At 47.2% G+C, this 17,453-nt stretch overlaps 1 pseudogene; it reads left to right on the forward strand.

The window, feature by feature from the left end:
• Positions 1 to 17,070: 17,070 nt before the first annotated feature.
• Positions 17,071 to 17,252, forward strand: LOC135917283 (U2 spliceosomal RNA; annotated as a pseudogene).
• The last annotated feature ends 201 nt before the right edge of the window (positions 17,253 to 17,453 follow it).

A 17,453-nucleotide genomic window follows, 5' to 3' on the forward strand; every position in this document is an offset into this window, starting at 1 on the left:
AAAAACAAATTCAATAAGCCTGCAAGTTCCACTTTGCCTGCTTACGAATGTCACCTGAGTTAAACACATTTCGGGTGCATTTGGAGGGAATTTCCGGTTGTAGTTGCAGCCCGGTCAGCGACTTGTCTATCAGGAGGACTCTCGATTAAGTGGTGTCGTATCATAATGCGCACTGCCGTAAACCAATGATCGAGCACAATTTAACGAATCCCTTCATTTCTTTATTGGTAAGAATAAAGGAGGAGTTGCTGGCACCAAGAAAATAGCGTCGTCTACTTTACACGAGTTTCACATGTATAACAAAGCATCACGAAAGACACATTATAATATCGCACAATATATATGTCCTAAACGCTAGATACAGCTACTTAGTTTATGCATTCGATAAAGAGACGCATAAAACTTTTGATTAGCATTGCAGATAACTCGAAATAAAGTAGTTTAAGTTTAATTTTCGTTGTGCGAGCTGTCAAGATTATCCGGGATCAATTGCATGAACGTTACGAGGTGCGCATAAGCTTTTGCAACTTATGTGCAATAGGCCGCACGGGAAATAATGGCCACGCCAATGCTCTTGACAGAACTATGTTGAGGAGGGCCTGGTTTTCTAAAAAAGCGAGCCCGAAACGAGAGCTGGCATTAGGTACCTTGTATAACAGTTGGCAGCCAAATAAAAATTTCAATGTAATAAGCCGCCATTTCTTGTAATACATGATCAATCGTTCGATCGGTTCCCACGCATGGAAGAAGAAACATTAAAAAGTTGGAACAATAAAACACGTACATTCCACACTTCCCCGGTCATCTTCGCTTCACACTCAAATCTGCGCATTCACTGCGCATCTTCAAATCACATTCAGTAACAACGAGTCACAAATGAACGCTTCTCTGTTTTTCTTTTTGTCGCGAGTCGAGTGAGTCAACAATAAGTGAACGAATCAATGCAACCCTTCTACTCGACTATATATATGCTAATAAAACGTATTTCGTTTTACTTATTATCCCCTGCCATTAGTAATGCACCCGCCTTGAGAAAAAATAAATGGAATAATATTCAATACTAAATAGGCTTAGAAGGTGTTCAGATCATTATCTTGGTCAAATATATTCGCTGATTTTTTGTATATTATCCTTTCTTTGCTTCATTCACTCTGCTTGAATCCAAAACGGCTGTGCAGGAATAAATAAATAAATAAATAAATAAATAAATAAATAAATAAATAAATAAATAAATAAATAAAACTGAAATTGCAAACTGTACTGAATTCGAATCAACAAGCTGTTGAAGTTTCTCGTCCAAACGGCATTGTGATTCACTTCACCACAAACGACGCTCGCAATGGTCGGTGCTCAAACGTCGCGGTTATTAACGGTTTTTCATTTTTTTTCTTTTTCATATTTGCCGCTGTTTGTGTTCCTTTCATCATGGTTATCAATATAGGCATGCCTTTCCCCCTCGACTTGCAGCTGCGGGTCCACGGCGTTCGAGGTCCCGCGAGAAAATGGCTTCTCTCATTTCGCGAAGGAATGCTCTCGGCGGGAAGCTGCATAATCGCTCGCAACGACAGCGAAAATATGTTTCCGCAATGAGGCTTCTCTGTATCTCTCCATCTTCTCAAGTATCAATCACCGCGGCGACGTGCCATTCTCGCCGGAGGAATCGCGCACGACGCCTCTCCGGCTTCGCCGTCGGCAACGGCCCTCGTTGCCTGAAAATGCATGGTATGCCTGGCTGACGCGATGCGCTGGAGGAGGCAGTCTGCAATTCGTCAAGGCCGCTGAAGGACTCGAGTGCACGGAAGCCACGGTGTTTGCACTGCAGTGCATGTCCTTAACGACGTCTCTTTTTTCCATGTCGATGACCCTTTGGCGGGGATAGATGCTGCGGCGCAGACTTCCCGAGTGCAATGCATGAAGTCAGTCAGCACCCCCGACTTCAGCACCAAGAAGTACAGAGAAAATAGCGAAAGTCTAGCTTCATCCCGCCGAATGTGTTCCTGATTGAAGCTGGCATTTGAAGAAAAAACATGCAGATTCCACACACTGTGGGAATACGTTTAACCGATGCTTTTATGGGTGTCCGCAGGGAACGCTGTTGTTTAGAGACCAATCCCAAGCTGGTAGAGCAGAATCGCTTCCAATGCTCTTAGCCCATATTGCCTTTCGTGCTCCTTCCTTCTTCGGCATTAGCAATTCCATTTTCGAAACATGAGACTACACACAATTGTGCGAGCGTCCCAACAACCGAGGTACAGTAGCGGTTACGGCACCAATCAAGCATTAAGGTTGGTAAATTTTCGTGAGGCATATCCTACTGTACACTACTAGTGCCGTCCTTTGCCCATGGCTACAAACAGCCGCCCTGCTCTAAAGAGCGTAGAGGACTTATCTGCTTAGCGTGTCTACAGTCCTTGGTTTGGATTAGGGGAAGAGAGAGAGAGACAAAAGGGAAGGAAAGACAGGGAGGTTAGCCAGTATAAATACCGGCTGGCTACCCTGTGCTGGGGAAAGGGGTAAAGGGAATAAAAGGAGAAGGAAGAGAGAAAAAAAAACAAGAAGAATGCACACAGTAACGCGATGTTACGCGCAACAATAGTCAAAGGCGTTCGCACAATTCACATGTCCTTAAGAACTTGAGAAAAGCCTTAAGGCCTTGAGTGTCGAAACCCGTCTGGACCAGTGTCTTAGTGGAGACTGGATTAGGGGAAAGCTTCGGTGAAGATGTGGTCCGAAAGAGCTTTACTCTGGCAGTAACGCACCATAGAAGCCGAGACGCTGTCGAGATAGGATCATGAGGATCTTTCACCTGGGAACATTTTTTTTTTGTTCTACCCCACTCACGTTGCCTTCGCTCCGCCACAAGTGTTGGACAAACATTCAACAAGTATTTGATCGGATTATCACTCCATGGGTGCTATGCAGGATGCGTCGAGTTTGGCGAAACTCGGGATCTTCACGAGCTCTGGCGACACCCCAAGATGAAAGCACGAATGGTACCGAGACACAGTTTATCTTTCGACAAGCCTCCAGTTTCATTGGTTTATCTAGATTCACTCTGGCTGGCTATCATTCCTTGGGCGTTGCCTTCTGGGCGGTCGACAAACTGGGGCTCACGTGATCATACCGTCGGTGCATGGTCGTGCCTTCTTTCACTTGTTTGTCGTTCCACCGAGTGCATTACATGCAGAAGCAAGTTGTAAAACAAATGCATTTAGTACAATATTATTAGTTACTTTAACGTGGTTTAGATGCATTTTGAAGCTTACGAGATGTGCACTGAATGCGTCTTAGACTAATTTGTAATTTAGTACGCTTCGCATTATACCACGAGGGAGCGCTGTAGTGGCGTCATCACATCCATTCACCGGGCAAGCATGGCGGCTAAGCATCTGAGAGGCCCAGTGTAAACAAACCCGTACAACGAGCTTGCAGTGCGCGACGTAGTGATCAGGCTCGACGAAGGCCACTATTTCTTGGATAGTTCTGTTCCTCCGTGGGCAATCTTCCCGTGCACCCGGTAAGACTGCCAATAGCTTCGGCGATTTTACAGATCGCAACGCGCACCTACTGTTCACGGCGAAGTGCTGAAGAAACAACTTGTCCGGTGCTGCTTCTGCGAGTGCGCTGAGTTCCTCCACTCTGCGTGACTGCGAGCGTCACGAACATTACATAGTGTGGGCAAAAGGTAGACATCCTATATAGCTACGATGCGACGAGGTGGTACCGACGATGGATCTCGCTACCAACACAGTGAAGGAGACTTCGACAAACTGCAGATAAGTATATTTCTACTGTTTCATATTTAGCATAATAAGAGTGCACGGATTAAGTCACTTTCGTAGTAACGAACTGAATGTCCAGCAGTTTAAAGAAGGCAGTGAGAACCAATGAGTGTTCGTGCTTTTACGTGCAAGTGGGCCCGCGAAACAATGGAATAGATGAAGGTAACCTTCACTAACTTGGTGAGGCAACAGAAATTCATGAGTGACATTAAGCTAGAAAATTTATGGAAAAGTATCTTTATCCAAGTGAAATATCAATAGCAAGTACTGATATAAAGGAGGAAACTTATACAAAAATTTCATGGGTTGAACAGCACATGGAAGGCATTACCGAATCGTGATCGCCACGTTACCGCTATCCTTGAAGAAAGTCTAGAATCATTGCATTCCACCGGTTATGCAATATGGGACATAAACCTGGAGGTTAACAAAGAAACTTGAGATGTCAAGGACTGTGTAGAAAGCGAAGTAACAAAAATTGTTGCAGATAGCATTAAGGCAGAAAGACAGTGGCGTAGTAAACCGTGGCAACTGATATGCTAGTTGAGATTAAAAAAGAAAGGAATCGGCAGGCAGGCCATGCACGTATTCGATCACTTGTTGCCAATTCATATCAGGTGATTACATAAGCATTACAGAATTAATGTCAAGGAGAGAGAACTACAGCCAAGGATGGTAGAAAATTGCGTAATGGGACAAGAATATGATGTTTGTAGGCATAGGATGCAATCAGCTCGTATAAGACGGGATTGTAGGGTGAGGCATTTGTTTTGCAGCGAACAAAAATAGGTTTGTAGTGCTGACAGTAGAGACTCGTGAAGGTGCAGGGCTACCTCAGCTGCTGGCACACTAATCAACATGACAATTGGCTCTGAAAAAGAAAACCCCAGTTTTGAAAAATAAAGCAATGTTGTCCCAATGCATTGTTTTACTAAGCATACTACACTAGAGGCTTCCACATTAAAGGGCACTTAGTACTAATAGTGCAACGAGCATTTTTCTTTGTAAATAATGGTTTGTATGTGGCTGATTCATTCCAATACACTTTTTTGCAGCAAAACATTCTGCTGCTGGAGCCACTCACCCGCCTGGTGGCAGTAGGCGAGCGCCAGGCACGTGCTCTTGAGAGTGTGGCAAAGGTCCAGAGGGCTGCTCCGCAACAGTAGTATCGGTGCCCTCACTGCTGTCCTGTCGAGCCCACAGAAGGCACCTTATAAAGGAGCTTTCAGTTTAATATTTTGTTTATTATTCAAGAACATGAATAAAATTATTGCAGTAAACATTGTGCTGTGCATATTAGGAGACTTATAACATGCACTTTGTGTCCCTTCAAAATAGGCAAAAACGTAAGAAAACCTGTGCCACTCTTGGACCATGTAAATAAAAAATACACTAATGCAGCATACACGTCATCATGCTGTTTGTTCTTTCTATGTGCAAGAATACTGTGCGTGTTCATTACCACAAGATGAACAGTGTGTGTAATTCACAATGAAGAAAGGAAACAGCAGGAGCTTAATAATGCTATCACCTATAGACTGTGCATATGACTGCAACACTCCCCGATTCAAATGTGCCATTACATGCATGTTCGATACCACATATTCTTTAACATTGTCTTATAATTGCATGTACCATATTTCACACATCTTAAGCCCTTGCATAGCACACTTCTGATGTATCCATTTCATAGGCCAAATAATTGTACACTTTGTCCTTTTGTGTTGTATGAAAAGCAGCATCCTTTACAGTCGGATAAAACTTCAGAAGACAGGAGAGGCCCCACCCAGATGACCAAAGCGCAGCAGCCGATTGCCTACACGTCTAAAGAAATAGTCCCTCACCAATGAGCAATATTAGTCTGTCTGGCGGCACGATATCAGTCTCGAGTGCGTGCCCATTGGTGCAGGCTTGTGTTCACCTGCCTTAAAGTGCAGATTCCGCAGCCTCCTAAAGTTGTATTCGACTATAGAAACACGAAATGCCTTGCACCAGTTGCATAGACTTCTGCAATTTGATAGCACACAATGATCAGGAGCAGAAATCTATAAAGGCATCCAAGCAAAGCTGGCTGACCACACTTCCATTATGAGGGGCTGAAAAAGGTCTCGCCAAATATTCCCATGACGTCCTTGAAAAAGAGGTGGTGTTTGGCACTTCTTTAGAATCAAAAACAGATTACACTGAATGCTGTGTAGCATGTCAAAACAAACTGAGCTTGGTTATTTGCACAGCATGTAATGGGAGGTCGAGCTTCACATAGGAAACAAACTGCTCTGTCCAGTACAATTTTGAGGCCGGTATGGCACCGGTATGGCACCTATTATGTCAACAGTGTCTATATAAAAATTACACTTTTCACAGGCCATTGATTTCACCATTATTTTTGTGTGATGGTTCTTTCAATCAGCGCTTGTATTACATGAGCAGTTGGATTTGAAAGCAAAGCTTTGTTTGCAAACCTTCCGACTTCCATAAGTGTGTGGCAAGGCACTGGCATGTTGTCGAATAGCTCACACTTCCTCGGTCCTGCACCAAAGAAGCCCAATGCTTTATTTTAAGTTGGATCGCACAACAATTCAACGGCACACAAAGAAGTGTAACACACACAGCAAAGCATTCTGCTGTGTGTATTTCTCTTTGTGTCCCGTCGAATTGTTGTGCAATTAAACTTCAAGCTTCTATACCAATACACCGTCTTCAACCTCACCAATGCTCTAGTTATTAGCCCACAATGGTGCACATCTTTGAAATTTCCCAACACAAATTAGTTCTCCGAAAAATCACAAATGTTAAATTTTGCAGCACAGCTGTATGTATGAACGTGCCATATTCTTTACCACTAAACTCACAGGAATCAAAGAGGCAAGCATTAACCAGCCTTGCTGCTGCCGTTACCATTATCATCATGACACCAATGGAAAGACAGTGCCACGTTTCAGTAAAGGGAGTGCTGGAGGGAAAGAAGTGACAGCGAGGGCTTACAATAAAAATAACAGTCACGAGACATGTTCAATGCCAATATATGCTGCATGTCGCTCAGCCTACTTTGGCAATGCGGCAAGTGTTTACTCGTTTGGGCATATCACGTTTTGTGTAATCATTGCTCTAAACCTGTACAAATGGTCTATTTGCTCTGCAAGTTTTATTTTTATCATGGTAGGTTAAAGACCCACTTTTCATTGGCATCTGCACCACATTTCTTCCGATATGTAATAATGCCTTGGTGGTTCATGACATCTTCACGTACAGAGAGTTCTGCAGAGTATCGGATGTGCATTGTTCTAATGCTTAAGAATTAGAGCCCCATTATGAGACGAAAATATACAATTTATCCATCCAGAATAACGCCGCCCCCCCCCAAAAAAAAAAGAAGATGCACTGAACCTCTGGCACATGCATCGACAGTGAACAGAGCAAACAATCTCAAGTATTTTCTTCATGCAAGCCAACACACTAAGATTCTCAATGCATTTTCATTTCGCCACAAATGCATAGGCACAACCGGCTTGGCGCAACATCCACATCTCGCGCTGCAACAAATTGTGCAATGCCTCGCTGTTTCATAGTGCGGCCGATAGATTACGCATGACCAAAATTCAGCATTGTGCATACTTAGTAACTTCACCAATGAAGAACCCCAAGTTGTTTATGAGATTAGGATTCATAGGTTACTTCACACAATTAGTGATATCCATTTATCTATTTATACTTAACCCCTTTCCCAAGAAAGTGAGCCATTTGGAAGGCACCCTGACAGATAAGTAGAAGAATCGACAAAAAGTGATCAACCAGAGAAAAAGTCTGTTAATCACAGTAACGCTGACATTGAAGGCGCCTTAATTCCTACGTACGTTCCGTCGACACACCCGACTACGTTCGTAATGTTCCCACGAAGTGGGAAGCATTCTTTTATATATGCCCGCTCCGCCGCAGTATTCTGGAAAGCTAGCCACCGCTTACGCACTGCCGCATCGATAAGCGCGTCATACACATCTCTGACACAGTGGCTAACAGTAGTTTGATGGCGTCCGATGTAACGCTCGGCGCCGACGCTTCGCTGAAAACTCCCAGTCCCGTAGAAACGGAGGGCACAGATGACTTGCTCTACGACGGTGAGCGAATGAAGCCCGCCACGCTGTCTCCGCAGACGAGAGTCTTCGCCTAGCTCGTCACACAGCCAGCACACTGATGTCTTCGACAGGCGAAAATGACGCTGAAACTCCCCGTCGGTCATGCAGGTGAACGGGTCCGGACGGTCATACTGACGCTTGCTGCCGCTGGATGCAATGAAACAGGCTGCTGCTGCCGCCGCCATGTTCCCGAGTTGAACTCGGAGGGGGTTTCGCGATGTACGAGTTTAGCACGAGTTCGCCTGTCAATCAAAACCAGAGGTCACGCCCCGCGCGAGGCATGTAACTATTGCGCGCGCACCCACTACAGTTGGGCCACGCCCAACTTATCTTCCGGCAACAGCGACGCGGTGTCGAGCTGAGAGGCATCAACAATCTTGACCGCCGACATAAATCACGCACAACGCACTGTCATCGGTGATGTACTGAGCACCACTATCGAAAACAAAGCGTTGACTGTCGCTGGCATACATCCTCTCGGGCTGAGATGGCCGCACAACACGGTTTCACTGCCTGCATTGCGGCGCGTAGCGCACAGTAAATAATTATCGGCACGTCACTGTAGGTGCTTGCAAGGCGTCGAGGCGTCGAGGGGGACGACGATGCTGAGGAGTGCTTATTGCAGCAGTCGTTTCAGATGGCTGCTCTGTCATCGGTGATGAAACGGAGCCACAACGTCGTGAACACGATCAGCGTCCGAGAATCGCTCGCTCTTCTAGGCCCAGTGCAATGGCATTTCTTCATCACAAGCACTGCGCACTCAACAGTTCCAACACCTCCCTCCGTTCGAAATCTGATTTCATAAATGCACACAAGAGCCCTCACCTGCCAAAATGCGAGTGCTGCGGTGTCGTTACGATATCCATCTGCGATCGCTGCTGGCTCCAGCAGAGGTAATCCGCAAGCACCTTCGACTGCACAACACACTCATATACTGCGTACATGCGCTCAGAGGCGCCTTCACTGGGCAAGCGATGACAAGCGATGAATTCTGTCGCTGGGGAAGCACGCACGTTTCGCAATGTATCGCAGAGGCTTCGCGCACAAAGATAAACTGGTACATTTTTACTGAACTGCGTCACTACGCACTCTAAAATAACATACCGCCATTTTACAGCGACAGCTGTTGTGTCGTTTTTAGTCGGTAAAGCGGGGGCCTTAAAGCCTAGTGAAGCGCCTGCGATGAACAGCCGTACCGCGGCGCTGCGTTTTTATTCCCCTAATAGAGAAAGAGTGGCCATGACCCTCCATGGATCATGACCGACTTTATTGAGAATAGCACTGCAGCGCCCCTAGGCGACTTATCACCGTATGAACGCCCTCGTGCGTGCTACCCGCTTCAATGTACCGCTTCTAAGCTTTCGCCTCCCTGTCGCCACTCACGGCAAGAAGTGCAAAATTTAATAATTTGCTCGATCTCCGTTTGTCATCACAAATTTCTAGCATTGAAAACGAAAAACAGATACCTAAAGAAATAAAAATGTGCGTTATTTTATTTGTCGTATTTTAACGTATTCGTTTGAGTGAAAGTGTAGGTGCAAGAATGCGCCGCATGTACCCCGTTCGCATTCGATTGAGGATAGATAGATAGCGCCCGAAAGATGAGGCACGCCCTTGACGCGCCCGGGAAAGGCGTGGCAAACGGCTCACGGCAAGTGTGCTGACAGACAGCGGGGCAGTCACGGTATCGCTAAGTTGCGATAATCCGTCGATAACAATACGCGGCGCTGGCGCGTTTCGTTGTGCAGCCTTCTGCGCTTGAAACGTGGAAGCAGCGTGCCGCGCAGGGTGCGCTCATGTTGTCATACGCGACTTCTTGTCTACATATTTTTTTGCCTGCACCTTCGGCCCGTTCCGCGCTATCTCCGTTCACTGACTGCCGTCGAGCAAACTCGGGCAAAACTCGGGTGAACGAGAAACTCGACGCATCCTGCATAGCACCCCATATTGGCAGCTCAAAGTACTCTCTCTAAGAAGGAGAATATGCAGCTACCTGTCGGCACCTTACGGCACGTTTGTAAAGGGAGTGGCACTTCCACTTAGCGACATCTTGTTTGTCCCTACGAAATGGAACATTATATTTACTCGACCTTTTAATACCAGGGAAGAGCTCTTGAGTCTATCGTATTGCAGGAGTGAGAAGCGCATCACGGTAAGCTGGCGGTACACATACCGTATATGGTACGCAACCGATGTTACCGCCTTGTGCACTGGAGGAAGAAAGAATGAAAAATGCAACGATTTGAAAACAGGCGTGTTGATAGACTCCACCGAAGAAATCGCTATTTTTTTTTTCGTCGCCTACGCGTGCCGGTGATATATAAGCATTGTGTGAGAGCAGTGATTATTTCGGGGGACAGATTTTCACGTCGATCATCTAGAGCGATCTCACTGGAGCCTACAGGGGCACAAGAAAAACGATTCAACGAGAAAAAAAAACGCGTAATGTATTTTCGGCCAAACCTTTTATTGCTGAAGGCGACCACCGTGCATTTTCCAGTATGGTTGAATCTTTTCAGCTTCACAGGTTTATTCATTTAGTACATGTGCTAAAAAGAAAATCTGGAGCAGAACATATCTTAAGCGTAAATTTCCAGAGGAAGGCTTGCTTGCAGTTCAATGCTAAGAGTTACACGTTACGCCTGTGTGCATAGAAACTTGGTTTACTTCAGGCGAGTTAACTCATGAACAATTAATAAAACCAGCAGTTATGCTTAGTTATTCCGAGCGCACACTCCAGGAATTGTGCCTCAACTGGTAGGGGGAAAGGAGGAAACTGTAGGTGTAAAAGCCTCGCCGCTACAGGTCTTTCTCTCTCCCTCTTTCACTTTAACATTTGACTACCGCAGTGAGCAAATGCAAGACAAGCCGATGAATTTTAACTAACGCTAATGTGGGAACGTGACCGCGAATCTCAAAAGTCCGTGCAACCATACATGCTAATTATTTTTCTGCGATGTAGATTGCTTTCACCAGTTTTCGTTAGCGATCGCGTCAACTCAGCGTCATGCTCCTGCGAACTAACGACACATTGAGTCAACCTCGACTGAAAACTCAATTTACCTTCTCTTCTGCCATTTCAGCGAGCAAGGTAGTGGCAGAAGCTCGATAAATCATTGCACCTCCCGAAGCAAAGGCACCCTCCTGTGATCGTATCTCGCACATTTGCATTGCAGTTATAGGGTGCTCTCGCCTACCTTTTCTTTCATCGAAAATAAATATACCCGTATTCATTGCGTAAGCGTTCTTCCTCCCGCCATCCAGGCGCCCTCAACTCACTCTCGACGGGACCCTGTACAGCCCCCTCGTGCATTGTGAGCGGATAAATAAAGCGCACGCGTAATGCAATAATCGATCCGGCCACGGATGGTCTTCAGGGACAAACTCTAGGAAGTTGCAGAAATAGACTAAAGAGATTACGCAACATCTGGTGCTCTCATATCCCTATGAGAATGAGATGGAGAAGCACGTCGTGGAAAATCAAAGAAGCGTGGAGAATTGCTGATAATTACTAGAGCGACATAAGTGTTCCGCATGAATTATGTTTTTACAGCGATGTTCTATATGGCTAGGGTTCTGTGCGTTTGTGTTCTCCGTGAACAAAAACTATCGTTATCACTGGGTTATATCACTGGGTTATATCCCCGAAAGCAAGCAAGAAATGCAATGGCTCATAGCCCCGTAAGGCAGATGCGACAAGCACACAGCCATGTGAAGCGAACAGAGCTTACATTCGTTCCTATCAAGCATACAACATACAGAACAGCATGTTGAAAACTGTCATGATCTATGGCTCATACTCCCGTAAGCAATGGCTCATACCTCCCTAGGCAAGCAAAATATGCAATGGTTCATAGCACCGTAGGGTTGATGGCTACTCACTTAGAGGGAGTTCATTGCGATGAGACTACCCCTGTGATCATTGTCGGTGATTTCAATATGGATGAGTCAGAACCAAAAAATGGCTGTGGCTTAGGTAAGGTTAAGCCCAGGATGCGAAGCATACTAGCCTTTATTTTAGTTGTTGAACCACTGTTTAGCCTGGTGAACTGCTGTTGCTTGGCTATATTTGGTTCGGCTAGACGAAGAAACAACTCATGCATTACTTCTTCGCCTTCAAGAGTGGAACGCGACAGCGTTCCCGTCGACCCGCCAAGGGGTGTAAGACAATGGGCTACAGGGCAGCGACTACGCGCCCCGCATTGGACGCGGTGAGCGTCGAGCAAAGCAGCGTTCGGCGCGGCAACGAAATGTGCGCCTGAGCAAGAGACGCACGCCTTAGAAACAGCGCGTTTCTAAGGCAACACCGCATTCACTAGAGGCGCTTTTGTACCGCTTTGAAGCGTTGTACTCGTGGCTCAGTGGTAGCGTCTCCGTCCCACACTCCGGAGACCCTGGTTCGATTCCCACCCAGCCCGTCTTGCAAGAGTTGAGCCAAAGCCACTTCTCCTCTGTCGTGACGTCACGGTGTCACGTGATTTCATGGTCACCGCCGCGCCTGAGGAGCTGGGTTGAGCCCTCGTAATATGCTTCGCATAAAAAGGAGCGGTTTACGTGTTTCGTGTTGCAGACACATCGCTTGCGATGCCGCAACGATCCGGCCCAACCAACCACCCAGCGGCGCACGCGCATCGATTTGACATTATCAAAGAACGTGTTTGCAGTTGCGAGTCAAATAATGACCACCGATCCAGACAATAAATGTGCGTGCGTATCTTTCGTCACGATGACCACCCATAAAGACAATAAATGAGTTCGTACCTTTGTCCAAAATTGTGTCACCTGTGTGTCGTGTGCTATATAAACAGCTTCGCTGGGCATCAACCTTCACAGAGTGGAATGGCTCGCGATTTTCTTTTCTTTTCTCTTTTGTTTTTTCACAAGAAACGTCCCTGCTGCAGCTTAGGGTTCCGCGAAATGTTTTTTGACTTTGGTCTTCTTTTACCCTGCGGTGCAACCTTGTGTGTTGTATTGCAGACTGCACCTTCCTTGAAATACGAGTGAAGTGCAAGCGACTGCTCCATAATGTTAATTGACATCACTTGTTGGGCCCACGCTGTGTGTTGCGACGCACAATGTTCTAATCTGTACTTTATATGTGAACTTTGCGCAGCGCGTTTCGAGATTATTTAGATATTAATTTACTACTCTACCTCATCTGGGTGCGTGTTTGTTCGACCCAGCCTATATTTTCTGTGTAATGTTTTCCTAAGAGAGAAGGAGTAGCGGGCATCGCCCACGATGCCAACCTCTCTTGCACACATTTAATTAAGAAAGAAAGAAAGAATTGACCCATGAAAAAAAATACATCAGTGGTCTAAAATATGCACATAGCCCAACCACAAATAGGTCTAGCGATCAGAAACTTCCTGCAACTTTAATACCCTGCCTGCGTCTGTGTGCGCTGAAAGAGGCGGTCCGTCAACGGCCATCGCTTCTGGCGCTACCGAGAGCGATAAAACGGCGGCCCGCTCGCACCCTAACTCGTCCCCCGAGTGCTCTAAGTCCTTTCCTAATCTCCGACTAATCGGTCACGAATGCCTGGAGGAAGAGTAATTAGCCTTCACTCTATAGCCAACGCCGCGTCTGGCTTAACCTAAGCGTACCCGTTCTCTGCGATGCGAGCTGCCGTGGCGACGAAGTAAAAAAAAAAAAGATTTAGAACAACGTTGACGTAACTTCTGGGCAGCAGCGTTGGTAGACAAGAACAAAGGGACGTTGTGCGGGTGTAAAGTGCGCACCGTACAGGCCGCACGCACCGGTTCGCGCTTATAAGCGGGTCCCTTGTGCACACCGTCCCGCCGAAGCGTGTATCGGCTCTGTGCAGTCGTTGCGCTATTCGACCGAGATTCAGAGCTCGCACTGTCGCGGCCTCGAGACAGACACGATCAGCTGCCCGCTGGCTGCCTGGACGCCCCGCATGTGGTGGCAGTGAACGAACGAAGTCATTACTGCGTGGGAGCCGAGCGGCGAAGCGTGCTGCCCCGCGGCGTCGACGTTTGAAATTACGAAAGCACCTCGAGGTGTGTACAATGATCCGGGCCGAACTGAACTCGATTTGTCGTGCGCGAGGCGGCCGCTCATACGAATCGAAGCGAAGAGTTCCAGTTAGAAGTAATAGAGCGTGCAAGGAAATAAAACAAGCAGGTGAGCGAGCAAATAAATACGAGAAAAGGCAGCCAACTAAGTATAGTCAAGAGGACTGTCTATAGCTCATTCGACGGTGGAAGAAAATTACTGCGGCATTTTATCGGTTCGTGAGAATATTGTAGGCCGACGATGGGCCCATTATTCTGGAAAGCGTCAGGTGAAAGTATTACGCGAATCTCGGCGTTAGTTTTCGTCCTCTTTGCTTCTGTTTCAAGCCGACATGGTCAGATTCCCGACCGAAAGTCTAGTATTCACCCTCACCCGTGGTGTCGTTGCGTCCTTCAATCAAGAATGAGATGCCAGGGAAGGTTTCAGAGTTAAAAATAGCGACTTCTTTGATGCAGATATCTTACAAGCAATTACATACAAATGAGCAGGCCAACACTACGTAGCATGGACTATACGCCGAGTCGAAAGCGCGAATCAGCGTACTCGCGTCGAGAATGACGGTCAGAGTTGAAGATATTGGTTGTTAGACCTCGGTGGCTCCTGCCCAACACCTGGATCAATGAAATATGGCAGGCGCACGTTTTCTTTCCTTTTCACATTGCACAGAGTGCTACCAAAACACGACAGAGAGAAATGAACGACGACTGTTTAAAGAGGTTGCGACTTGCGTCCTGCCACCCCATAAATATATGAAGACAAATAGGCTCGATGACGTAGCAGTTAAGAACGCGCGTCTCAAACGCCACCCACATACCAAATAGTTAGCATAAAATGGCGTTTTGTTAAGAAAGCAAGTGGAATGACAATGCAACTTTACCGTAAGTTCGATGGCGCCACATCTCGAAAACGATGTCATCTACACAATTATTTTCAAGCGGATATGCCTTGCAGTTTCACCGGCTACAGTTTCTAAATTGCTAATTTAAATGTCTAATGTGCCATAAGGTAATCAGTTAGAAACTTGGTTCATTAGTTCATTTTTCTTAATTAAGGGCTTATGCATGTCAATTTATCGTGCAAGTAAATCCCACCTATTCGAGTAGGCCAGCTCCAGGACTACATTTGTGACATCTGCGCAACAGTCAATTAAAAAAAAAATTCTAAGTGTTCGCTGAAACACCCGACATATGGCCTGCTACCAGAGGCCACACTATCTGAACTGCTCCAAGTAGGCGGAGGAACCACGTGCAAAACTATTCACGGCACCCCGAAGGCGCGTCCAGCGCACGCCGCTCGCCAATGAAACTTGAAGCAGGACTGCCGCCAGTGACCCCGCGTGCCAAGATGACCGCGCAATAATTAATACGCATTTAATCGACGCTGCAAGAGAGGCAATTTTGCTTTCGACTGGCGTGTGGGCGCTCCGAACGATCCAGGAAGAGGAAGAGATTTTGCAGCCCTGCCGAACGAGAAGCAATCGTTAATCTCTACTCTCGCCGAAGTCGTCCCGCGGTCTGCGCCGCAAAGCGTTCATGCATCCACTCTAATGTGCGCTGCGCATCGTAACACGCTGTTCACCAACAACGCTAAAGGGTTCCCGCAGCCAGCGTATACAGACCTGGCGAGTATTCAGATGCAGCAGGAGACGAGCGGCGGAGCGATTCGAACGCGGTATGCGATCAATTCGACACGGCCTACCGCGCCCTATTCGCCGAGAAGACCTCCGCGGTGGCAAGAACGCCGACGTCGGGTGGGAAAAAAAAATCGAGGTCGCGCCTCAGGCGACGTCTGGTGACCTCTTCGGCGCTGCCACGGCGTCGTGGGAGCAGCGGACGGATGCGGTTGGTATAGGCGAGAAATCGGGGAGTATTGGCTGCATCGGTCGGATTGTGCGCATTGCATACTATGTGTCTGACCCGCGTGCCTAGATTTTGCTGCGCTTATCGCGGTCGTTGTTCCTTTTATGAGTGCATCGGTCTGGTTAGTTCTATAATTGTGTGTGCTTGTTGCAGTTCTTGGGACGACGGAAATTGACGGAACGCCTTCCGTTACGGGGAAGCGACGGGCAAATGACGAGCGAAGTTCGTCGTTTCATCATATAGCCGTGTTCAGAAGAGCGGCGGCTCCGGAAAATGCAGTTTGCGAGAAGCCTTACCTACTGTTACCATTGTCGCGAAGATAATGGCTCACTGTGAGGACAAAAACGGACAGGTTCAACGCAATGTTAAGAGGTAACAGCGCGAACCTTGTTTGGTGGAGTTAGCGAGGTAGTTAGGGTTAAGGTAGAAATCTGAGACGTTGTTCAATAATGGGCACACTACATACCCAGCAGCACATACCTAGGGGCACGTACCCAGTGATCCAGGTGATCCCAGTGAACCAGTTGGCCAAGTTACTTTCTACTCGGCAAGATAGCAGAACCCAAAAAGTGAGAGGGAGAGGCAAAGAAAGCTTGGCTTTAAAAAAATTCGGTGCCATTCCACGCTGTGAAGGTGGATGAGCAGCGAAGCTGTGTATGTGGGCCCCTTAATGGCGAACTGTCCATTGCCGCGCGTCAAATGCCGTATCCACATTAATGGAAGGCGAGGGGAGACTAGTTACTCCTCAACGATGTTGAGCCTCGGAAAATGATGAGGCACCGGGGGGTATACCCCCCGATGCCTCATCATCTGGTGGCTCATCATCACATGGGTATGTATATAGGTATGTATATATACATACCCATGTATTGTTGCAAAACGCGGCACGACGCCTTTTACTAACGAATCCCGGCACGTAACAGACACTCACCTCACCGCACTCCGAGGGCACACACTGCTTCACCATAGCCAAGGCGTTCGTGCGTTGGTCGACGTTGCGCAGTGTAGTAATGGTTGTGAGGTCACTCGAAAACCCCAGACGGTCACGCACAACACAGACAGCACAGAACTGGTTCCCTACAAACTCCTGAAACCTGGCCGTTGCTCCGGTGAAACGTCCTAAGTTAGCGGGATGGGGGCCACATGGACGGTTCGCGGTCCTGGCGGGCAGCCCCACCACGGCAGAGCGGAAGGAAAGGAAAGGAGATACGCAAGCGCTTCGAACGCCGGCTAAGAGAGGGCGGTGCGAACGAAGACATGGCCGACGCGGATCAAAGTGTAGTATCTGTTCTTATCAGCTTTATAGCTGAAACGGGTTGTATTGGTACCTAAGATATTAAACTTATTTTTCGCAAGTTGGCGGAGTGCTTAAAGACTGCTTTACCTCCGCCGCGGGTCGGCCCGGTATTGCACTATCTTCACGTATAGAGAGAAATTCTCGGTCTACAAGGCTCGATAAACGCACGCAATATTTTCCAGAACGATGCCGTATCCAGCGTCGCTGTAGATATTGAGTCGCTGCGTTACGGCGGCTGTCAGTGCAAAGTTCATGGGCAAAGTATCTGTGCCTGGGTATCCGTGGTATCAGATTACCTGCATGTAGGCGGATCTGAGACACTTGCATAAACCGCAATCTCGAC

This window comes from Dermacentor albipictus, chromosome 5 (genome assembly GCF_038994185.2).
Source record: "Dermacentor albipictus isolate Rhodes 1998 colony chromosome 5, USDA_Dalb.pri_finalv2, whole genome shotgun sequence".
Taxonomy (NCBI): domain Eukaryota; kingdom Metazoa; phylum Arthropoda; class Arachnida; order Ixodida; family Ixodidae; genus Dermacentor; species Dermacentor albipictus.